Source organism: Olea europaea, chromosome 17 (assembly GCF_002742605.1).
Source record: "Olea europaea var. sylvestris chromosome 17, O_europaea_v1, whole genome shotgun sequence".
NCBI lineage: Eukaryota > Viridiplantae > Streptophyta > Magnoliopsida > Lamiales > Oleaceae > Olea > Olea europaea.
The window spans coordinates 23031745-23040789 of NC_036253.1; positions in this window are offsets into that span (position 1 = coordinate 23031745).

The window sequence follows — 9045 nt, forward strand, 5'->3', positions numbered from 1 at the left end:
TATTTTGGGCCTGCAAGTTCGTTATTATTATTGTTGCTATAGGCCTGCGAGTCCAATTTTATTTAGGTCTGCGTGCCAACTAATATAGGATACATGATGCAATTAGACTAATTGAAAAAACAAGAAGAGGAGGAGACCATGGAGATGGCGCATTGATACTGATCAGTGTAATACCCCCTAGGAATTGACCAACTAGTCTTCCTTATGGCTCGGGAAGACTAGATAGTAAAGTCCATAATTGTTCACGCTATTATATTATATTATATTACATATATATTTATTTGTATGGTAGATGTATAATAAAATATATATTATTATTACGATGAGACATTTGAATGCAAAATCCCTCCATAAAATATTAAGTCACATTTATAATCGCTTTCCATCATTATAGTGAAAAATCAGAGTCTTAAATCGTCTCAACTTGTTGAGTACACTCAAGGCTGGTCCATTAGAGATATATTTGACATTATGAAATATTAGATATTTCTGAATGATGGGTTCGATTTAACTAAAATTTATCTTTTGTTGAGTACACTCAAAGAGATAAATTTTAGAGGCATGTTGAGCTAACACATAAGATGTGTGAAAACAAAGAGTTGTTAGCTTAATGATTTGGGAGTTGTATGGAGATACAATTGATAATAGTATCTATCCAAATATTATATTAAGGTTTGTTGAGTGCACTCAAGCTCTTAATATAATAGATGAGATCCCAGTCCACTGTGAGTCAAGTATGGACTCCATAGATTTATGTAAGAGGGTCATAAATTTGTATTAAATAGTGGGAGCATAATTAATTTAATAAAAGTCCATGTTAAATTAATTTATGCATTTTATATATTATTCTTTTTCTTTTCGTCGTTTATATTTATTGAATCGTGAGTAACCATGTGTATTTAAGAGGCATATTGGATGCCAACAACCAAATTAAATTTTCTTGATTGACACTGCAATTTGAGAATTGTTCTCAAACATGAGAAAGTTGGTTGTCCTTAAATAGCCATTTTCTAGAGACATCTGGTGATGACTCGATTAAGGAAGATGTGGCTGCTATAATAAACGCATTGATGGCAATAGTACTGCAACATATGTGATGCCTGCAACTATGTCACCTGAGTTACAAAAGCAAACTTGAGAGTATAGATATTAACACGTAATTCTTCATTACAAAGAGTCGTATAATAATAATTATGTGTGGAAGGACATGAGACTTTCAAACAACTATACCGATGCAAAGTGACAAAAGAACCTTCAGTCAATTCTCATGTACTGAAAATGATTGACATGAGAAGTGTCTCAACTGAGTTCAATCATTAACTGTGAACTAAGTATTGACTTAGCTCTACAATCTCTGTCATAGAGTTATTCATACTAATTATGAATTATGATATGAATAAGTTCGAATGCATACTCATTAAGTTGCTTAACATGCTTTTCATTAAGTTGCTTAACATGCTTAGGACTGTTAAGCCCTATATCAAAGTTGGTAGTGGACAAACCTTTGATTCCTCTAAGGGTATTAAGAGGAAGTCTAAAGGGACTTTGAGAAAGCACCCAATAAGGTTAAGATAGTCTAAGCGAAGGACAATACCAAATCTAATGACTCTTGGTTTCATTATAGAATGAAAAGTCATTGGAAGGAATATTGTGTGGCTTACGTCTACTTCACAAGTTTCTTAGGTATCTGATACCAGATGTAAATCTCATATTTATACAAATATGGAGAAACTAAATAGAAGTAGACCATTGCGAAAGGAAGAAGTAGACCATTACGTCTACATGTTGGAGATGAGTAAATGTTGCTGCATTGCCTGTAGGAGCATACTTCTTGCCGTTGCCTTTTGACTTAGTAATGAAATTAGAGAAATGTTGCTTTGTACCCACCATAGTTGGAACATTAAAATGAATTTCATGTTCAGACATGAACCATTTTAATGTTAAGGACAATTGTTTTTCCTACATATCTTGATTAAGATCTTAATAGTTGTGGTAAGTTACAAAATAACATTATATTCTAAATACTAAGGATTATATAATAAATATAGAAATTATAAGGCATAAATGCGATAATCTAATTATTACCGAAATTTGGCATGACAGACTTTGTCATATAGATGAAAAGTAATTCCATAGTTACATAGAGATGTATACTTGGGATTAATTGATTTTGACAAGTATAAATTATGCATGTCTGGCACAATGACCAAATCTTCTTTTACTTCAAAAGAAGAAAGGTCAGCATAATTACTGGTCTAATGCATAGTGATGCATATGGACTCGTGTCAATTAATAGCATGTAATGTTTCTCTTATTTTATCAATGATCATATACTTGATGAAAACTCAAACATGAAACTTTTGAAAAGTTCAAGGAATTCAAACTAAAAGTAGAGAAACAAATAGGTAAAGATACCCTCACATTAAGATTCGACCAAGTGAAAGTATTTTAAAGATAAAATCTAGATTATCTAAGAGAGAATGAGATTCTCTTGCAGTAGACTGTTCCACATACACTGCAGCATAGTAATGTATCTAAAAGGAGGAATCGCTAACTATTAGATATAATGCGATTAATAACAAGCCACGCAAATTTTCCAAAATTGTTTTGGGGTCATGCATTGATTGTAGTGTGCAACACAATAAATCATGTCCAATCTAAATTGGTTAACAGGCTCCATATAAGTTATGGAAAGGCAATAGTCCCAATTTATCTTATATGAAAACTTGGGGCCATGACGCTTATTTAAAGCGCCTTAAATCGGATAAGTTTGAGACTAAATCCAATAAATACATATTTGTGGGATATTTAAAGGAGACATTTGAATATAAATTCTATCATCATGGAGAAAGTCTTCGTCTCATATATATCTTCTTAGAGAAAATATTTACTCTAGGGGAGGATAGTGGGAGCAAAATAGAACTTGAAAGAGTTCAAGAGTCCACATATATAGTTAACCAAGTAGATGAATTTGAGTTTGATCCCATATCTGATATGGGACATACTCTTGATCAGGAAGTAAAGGCTTCTAAGGACATGTCAGCTCTATGTGAATCTAGTAGGATCATTCGACCTTCAAGAAGGTGTGAATCCATTATTATTAATCAGGTATTACTGATTGAGGATAATGAACCTGCTAGTTGCACCAAAATAAAGTCAAGTATTGATTTAAAAGAGACAGCAAGAGGCCATGAAACTCGAGATAAACTCGATGTATGTGAACAAAGTTTGGACCTTGGTCACGCCTCTTGATGGAATAAAACCCATAAGTTTTTGTAAATAGTTTACAAGGAAAATGTCGATATGGATGGGAATATCCATATATATAAAGCAAGGCTAGAAGCAAAGGTTAAGTGTTGACCTTTGCGAAACCTTTATCCTGTAGCCTTGCTGAAGTCCATCCGGGTTTTATTTGCAACAGTTGCATACCGTGACTATAGGTTAAGAGAAGTCTCTTGGAGTTGAAATCTTCGATTTAATGGAAAAGTCAAAGTGCTTGATTTTATCAAATTTGAAGACGAATTGTGTGTTTACAAGAAGATAGTGTGAGCATTGTCGTATTGCTAACATTATAGAAAACGACATCCCTATGTTTCAATCGTTGAAATAATGGTTGTTAAAGGATTTATTCTTGAACGATATGCGACAAGCAACTTGATCTATAGAGATAGATCTAGAAGTTTGCTTAACTCGTCCCAATCTATATAAAATATTGAAAAGATTTTATATAGAGAAATTGGTTTACTTTTAAATGGTGTGTTGGAAAGGTTCCGAATATGAAGCAACCGTTGATTCAATAGTAGAAACTTAATACATGATTACTTCAGAAGTAGCAAAGAGTTGCAATCTAGATCATGATGTTCATAAATGAACTCGGAGTAGTTCCTGATACTGTTGATCACATGCCATTGTATTGTGATAACAATAGAGCCATTGCGAAAACAAAGGAACTAAGGTCTCATTAATGATCCAAACATGTACTAAGGCGGTATAATCTCATCAGAGAGATAATACATTGAAATGACGTAAAGTAAAGAATAAATTCCCACAATTAACAGTATTACAGCTCCACTGACAAAAAGTTGTCGTAGCATAAACATGATCGTCATGTAGACTTAAATATTGGATACATAAGTGATTGGATCTAGTGCAAGTAGGAGTTTGTAAGTATTATGCCCTAAGTCCAATCAACTTTAGACATAAATACTTTTGATATATAATTAATGCAATTCAATGGCAGATCTACTTTTGATTAATAGCAATTAAATAAATAATAGAGTTCGTAGATTCAAATTTTCGTAATTTGTTAATCACAAAGAGTTGTGATTGTGAGATACAAATTATATTTGATTGAATCTTAAATCGTCCGTGGTCGTAAGTAATAATGAGATACTAATATCGTTATTACGGTTAGACCATCACGTGTGGCATTTCTTACTTGTGAAGTAAGTAGTTGATCTCACAAGTTAAAGTGTGGTGACTCTTAAATGAACACGTGTATGTTTTGTTATAGAACAAAACATTGGAGACCCGTCGAGAGATTCCACATGGATAACAATCTGAGTGTTAGTGGTTAATCTCTAACGTTCGGTAGTGGAATTGGTCCTTTTGACTTGAGATCGTCATGGTACCTTATATGAGGACAGTCATACTTTGGCGGTATTAGTTGTTGCTTTGCAAAAGGCCCCTAATACGACATCGTTCAAGTACGTCAAGAATCGTATGAAGGTTGTGATTGATCAATAAAGGATTCGTCACTCTTAGATAGCAGGAGATTATGATCTGTGTTTCATTTAATTAAATTGATGATGAAATCCTTGGCCAAGGTGTGTTCACAAGTCGAAAAGGAGTTTTCGACTTATATTGACTTAATAGTGGAGTGAAAGATATGATCAATGATCGAGAATGACACGCTTCCATATCTCGTAATTGATCGGATCATATTGACGAAGGGATTATAGTTTCATGGTAAACGAACGAGTTTGATTTTGTCACACTACATGATATTTCCCGTCACATGTATTGCCCTGATACATTGCTAGATGTCAATCAAGGACGGTGAGTGTGAATTGACGATAAATTAAAAGGGTATTTTAATTTATCAATTTTGATTAGATCAAAATAATATTTCACGTCGTTAGGTATCGTGGTCGGGAACCTAATGGGTCGCACACAAAAGAGAATTGAAAGATTACAAATTTCCAATTGGTTAATTTAACAATCATTGGATAAATTAATTAATTGGATTTGTTATTTATATTCCCGAATTAATTAATTGGATTAATTAATTCACGAACCGGATTTAATTAAATGGTTTAATTAAATATTGGATCGGACCGGACCATGCCCGTTTGGGCTCATATAAATAAAAGGCTAGGGTTTTCAATTCATATGATTTTTATTATTCTTGCTGGCACAAGAGGAAAAACCCTAGTAGTTGCAATCTTGTTCTCTGTGTGGACCACCGTTGGAGGCTGGACAATTGGACAGTTGTGGGTGGCAAATCAAGATTGTTGGAACGAAAAGAAAAGCAAAAGGTTCGCAAAATTCTTCAAAGGTACAATCTTTATCACGATTTCTATCTAAACACAAAGGGATTTTAGGTGGGAATCAAAACAATTTTAATTTTTCGCTGTGCATGTATAAGTAGATTCCCAACATCCCCGACGTTACCTTGCTGCTCGAAAGCCACTAGGGCACCTAGCGAGCACTCACAATCTGTTTTGGAGGCTCGATCGCTTAGAGGGTGTGGCCAACAAGCTCTCTCTGAGTAGTCGTCAGTATTTTCATCATATTTTCCCCCCTAATATTGGATTGAGGCAATTCAAAATATGTTGGAAAGATAATTCAAAGAGTTTTCTTATAGAGGGAACATTTTTCAAATTCGAATATTATCTATGTGAAAAATGCATCATAACTTGTGCATGAGTATTTGGAGCACTCCTTTGACTTCTTGCATCCCATTGATCATATGTGATATTCTTGCACATTTTTTTAACTCTTTTACTACTTCAAGATCTATGCTACCAACCCATTGTCTCTTTGACTTTAATTACAACTGCATTACTTTAATTTTGTCTAAGCATTAGCCAATTACAAATAAAGACTTAACAAGCTCTCCCTTTGACATTCCGCGACAAAATTTTTTATTTCAAAGTCAAAATCAAAACAACTTAACAACAATCTATCAACGACTTGATTCCCAAAATTTAACTTAAATCTTGTCGTACATGTTTCCTGAAATACATGAAATTAACACCATCGCGTGAAAAGCAAGAGAAAACTTATATTAAAACATATTCCAAAATTAGACAAATAACTCAAGCAAAACATCTATAATACCAACGGACACACTACTGAGCATCAAGTAACTTAGAATCTAAACATGACTAGATGAGATATATAGCTGAACTAGCAACACAAAATAATGATATTGATACTATAAAAAACACGTAAGATAATATCAATAAGTAAAATATTCCATCATGCAAGTTAGATTACAAATTAATCAAGGAATTACTATGACTCTTCTTAACTCAACTATCAAATTCAAAATTTTCCCCCTAACTTATATACTCATCAACTCTCTGAAATAAATACTAACTCTCCCCCTTTTTATCTCATGAATAGTAGGAAGAGAAATGAGTAAAAGAAGTATTCATGAACAAATTATGCAAAATTATGCAACACGTGATGGGAGACTGAAAATTTTCTTTTGAGACAATTATTTTTCAGAAATTTTTACATATATCATGAATAGTTTGTTTATTTATACAGCTATAATTCATAAATAGTAAACTTTTTCCACACAACTTATTTTAAACCTATATGGAGTGAATTGTATAAGCTATACACGTCTGAAAAGTGTCACTAAACTCTAATAAGCAAGTTTCAAAACCTTAAATTAATGAGAAAAAGCATTCAAAGAATCACCGATGAATAAATAGATTCCTCAAATATGAAGGCAAACCCAGTCATATTAGGACGTTTTAAATATAAAGCTCATATTAATTTTTTAATGGATAAATTTTCTTTTTCCCACTAATGGTAAGAACATATATATAATTTTCTCTCATTTTTTTAACCAATAAGAATCCTAATGAACCTAAAAAAAAGGATAAGGGCCCAGCATAAATTACTTAGTTTTCGAGACCCAAGGATCCCAAAGAATCGATCTTTCTTTTAGTTGTTGAATCTCTCTTTGATTGATCAATGTGTGATATTCCGAATCCGAACGAGCCCTACAAATGAAATAGAGATTGAAAGAGTAAATATTCGCTCGCGAAAACTTTTTTTTTAGTTGCTAAACTTGGATAGAGGGACTTGAACCCTCACGATTTTTAAAGTCGACGGATTTTCCTTTTACTATAAATTTCATTGTTGCCGGTATTGGAACTTATCATGAATCCACTGATTGTTGCCGCTTCTGTTATTGCTACTGGATTGGTCGTAGGGCTTGCTTCTATTGGACCTGGAGTTGGTCAATGGACTGCTGCGGGTCAAGCTGTAGAGGGTATCTTATGTGCAGACATATCTTCATTAAGTATACTTAATAACCACTGTAACAAGTTTAGGCCGATGACTCCAAAGTGAAGTGACTACATAGTACCCAATTTTATACCAACAGATTTAATTGCTCGAATAAAAAAGGCTACGAAGGCAAGTATCTTAATGTATCGCAATAATTCAATTCTTTTGAAGCGTAATACTTTCTAGTTTATGGGGAATATAGAAGAGTTTAGATCAACTAATTAAAGGTCATTCGATATTTAAAATCAAATGACATACATCATAAGTCTTACGCACATGGTCAAATCCACTCATAAGAGCTTAATTTGTGTAGTACAGATGATACATGTAGGGATGTCAAAAAGGCTCGACGGCTCGGAAAAAGTCCAAGCCGGCCCAGCTCATGGCTCGGAGCAACTAAGCCAAAGCTCGGGCCGAGCTCGAGCTAGCCCGCGAGCCCAAAAAAAAAGGGCAGTATTTGTTGCCTTTCAAAAGGTAGAATTCTGCCTTTAAAAAGGCAGCCAATTGCTGCCTTTAAATGCCTTTTAAAGGTAGCAATTCTACCTTTTAAAAGGCAAAATTTGCTGCCTTTTTAAGGCAGACAAAAGAGAAAAAAAAAGGGCCAAGGTAGCCTAGAAAAAAAAATTAGGTCGGCCCGGCCCGGCTCGGCTCAGGCTCGGGCTCGGGCTCGTAAAAAAGCTCGACCATTTTAACCGAGCCGAGCTTGAGTCGAAAGTTTTAGGCTCGAGCTTGGGCTCGGCTCGTTGACCTCTAGATACATGCAATAACTTATACTAATATTGTGAACAAGTTGTAAACAAAGTTAATGAAAACATTGTTCACCATTAATAATATCAATCGGAAGTGCTATGACTTCGAAAATTCTTTTTCCATTTAAAATTTTTTCTTATAATAAGGATAAAGCAAAAAGCAACGCATGAATATATAGATATCATGAACCATGCAAATATATGAACCTAAACATCTAATAAATGAGGCACACAAATGCTCTTACCATGAAGAGCAATGCAAGTAATATTGCAATTAATATCATTGCATTGACATTAAAGTTTGCTTTCTTTGACCCAAATCTTCTTAAAAGAAGATGTAATCTTAGTGAATTGAGTTATCAATTTAGTGAAGTAACTCACTTGGTCAGTCAAAAATCTAAAATGAGTAGTTAGATCTTGTTTGCTGTTTCTAATCAAGGGCTTAAGGCACTTAAGTCTTACATGACCTAACTCACTACAGTTATTACATGTGGAAAGAAACCTAGGAGTTACTCTAGGTTTTAAATATTGAACCTTAGGTAAAGGAAGCCTATGTTGCATAGATGATTTTGGTCCTTGAGCCTCTACACTCTTAGGTTTGTTAGAAGTAGATAAAGAGTTTGTCCTAATCAAGAGTTTGCAACACCTAGGTCTTATGTGTCATAACTCACCACAATGGTGTCATGTGTGGATGAACTTAGCTGCAACTTTAGGCTTCAAGTTTTGAATCTTAAGCTGAATCGAGACAGGTCCAAACTTGTTTTCA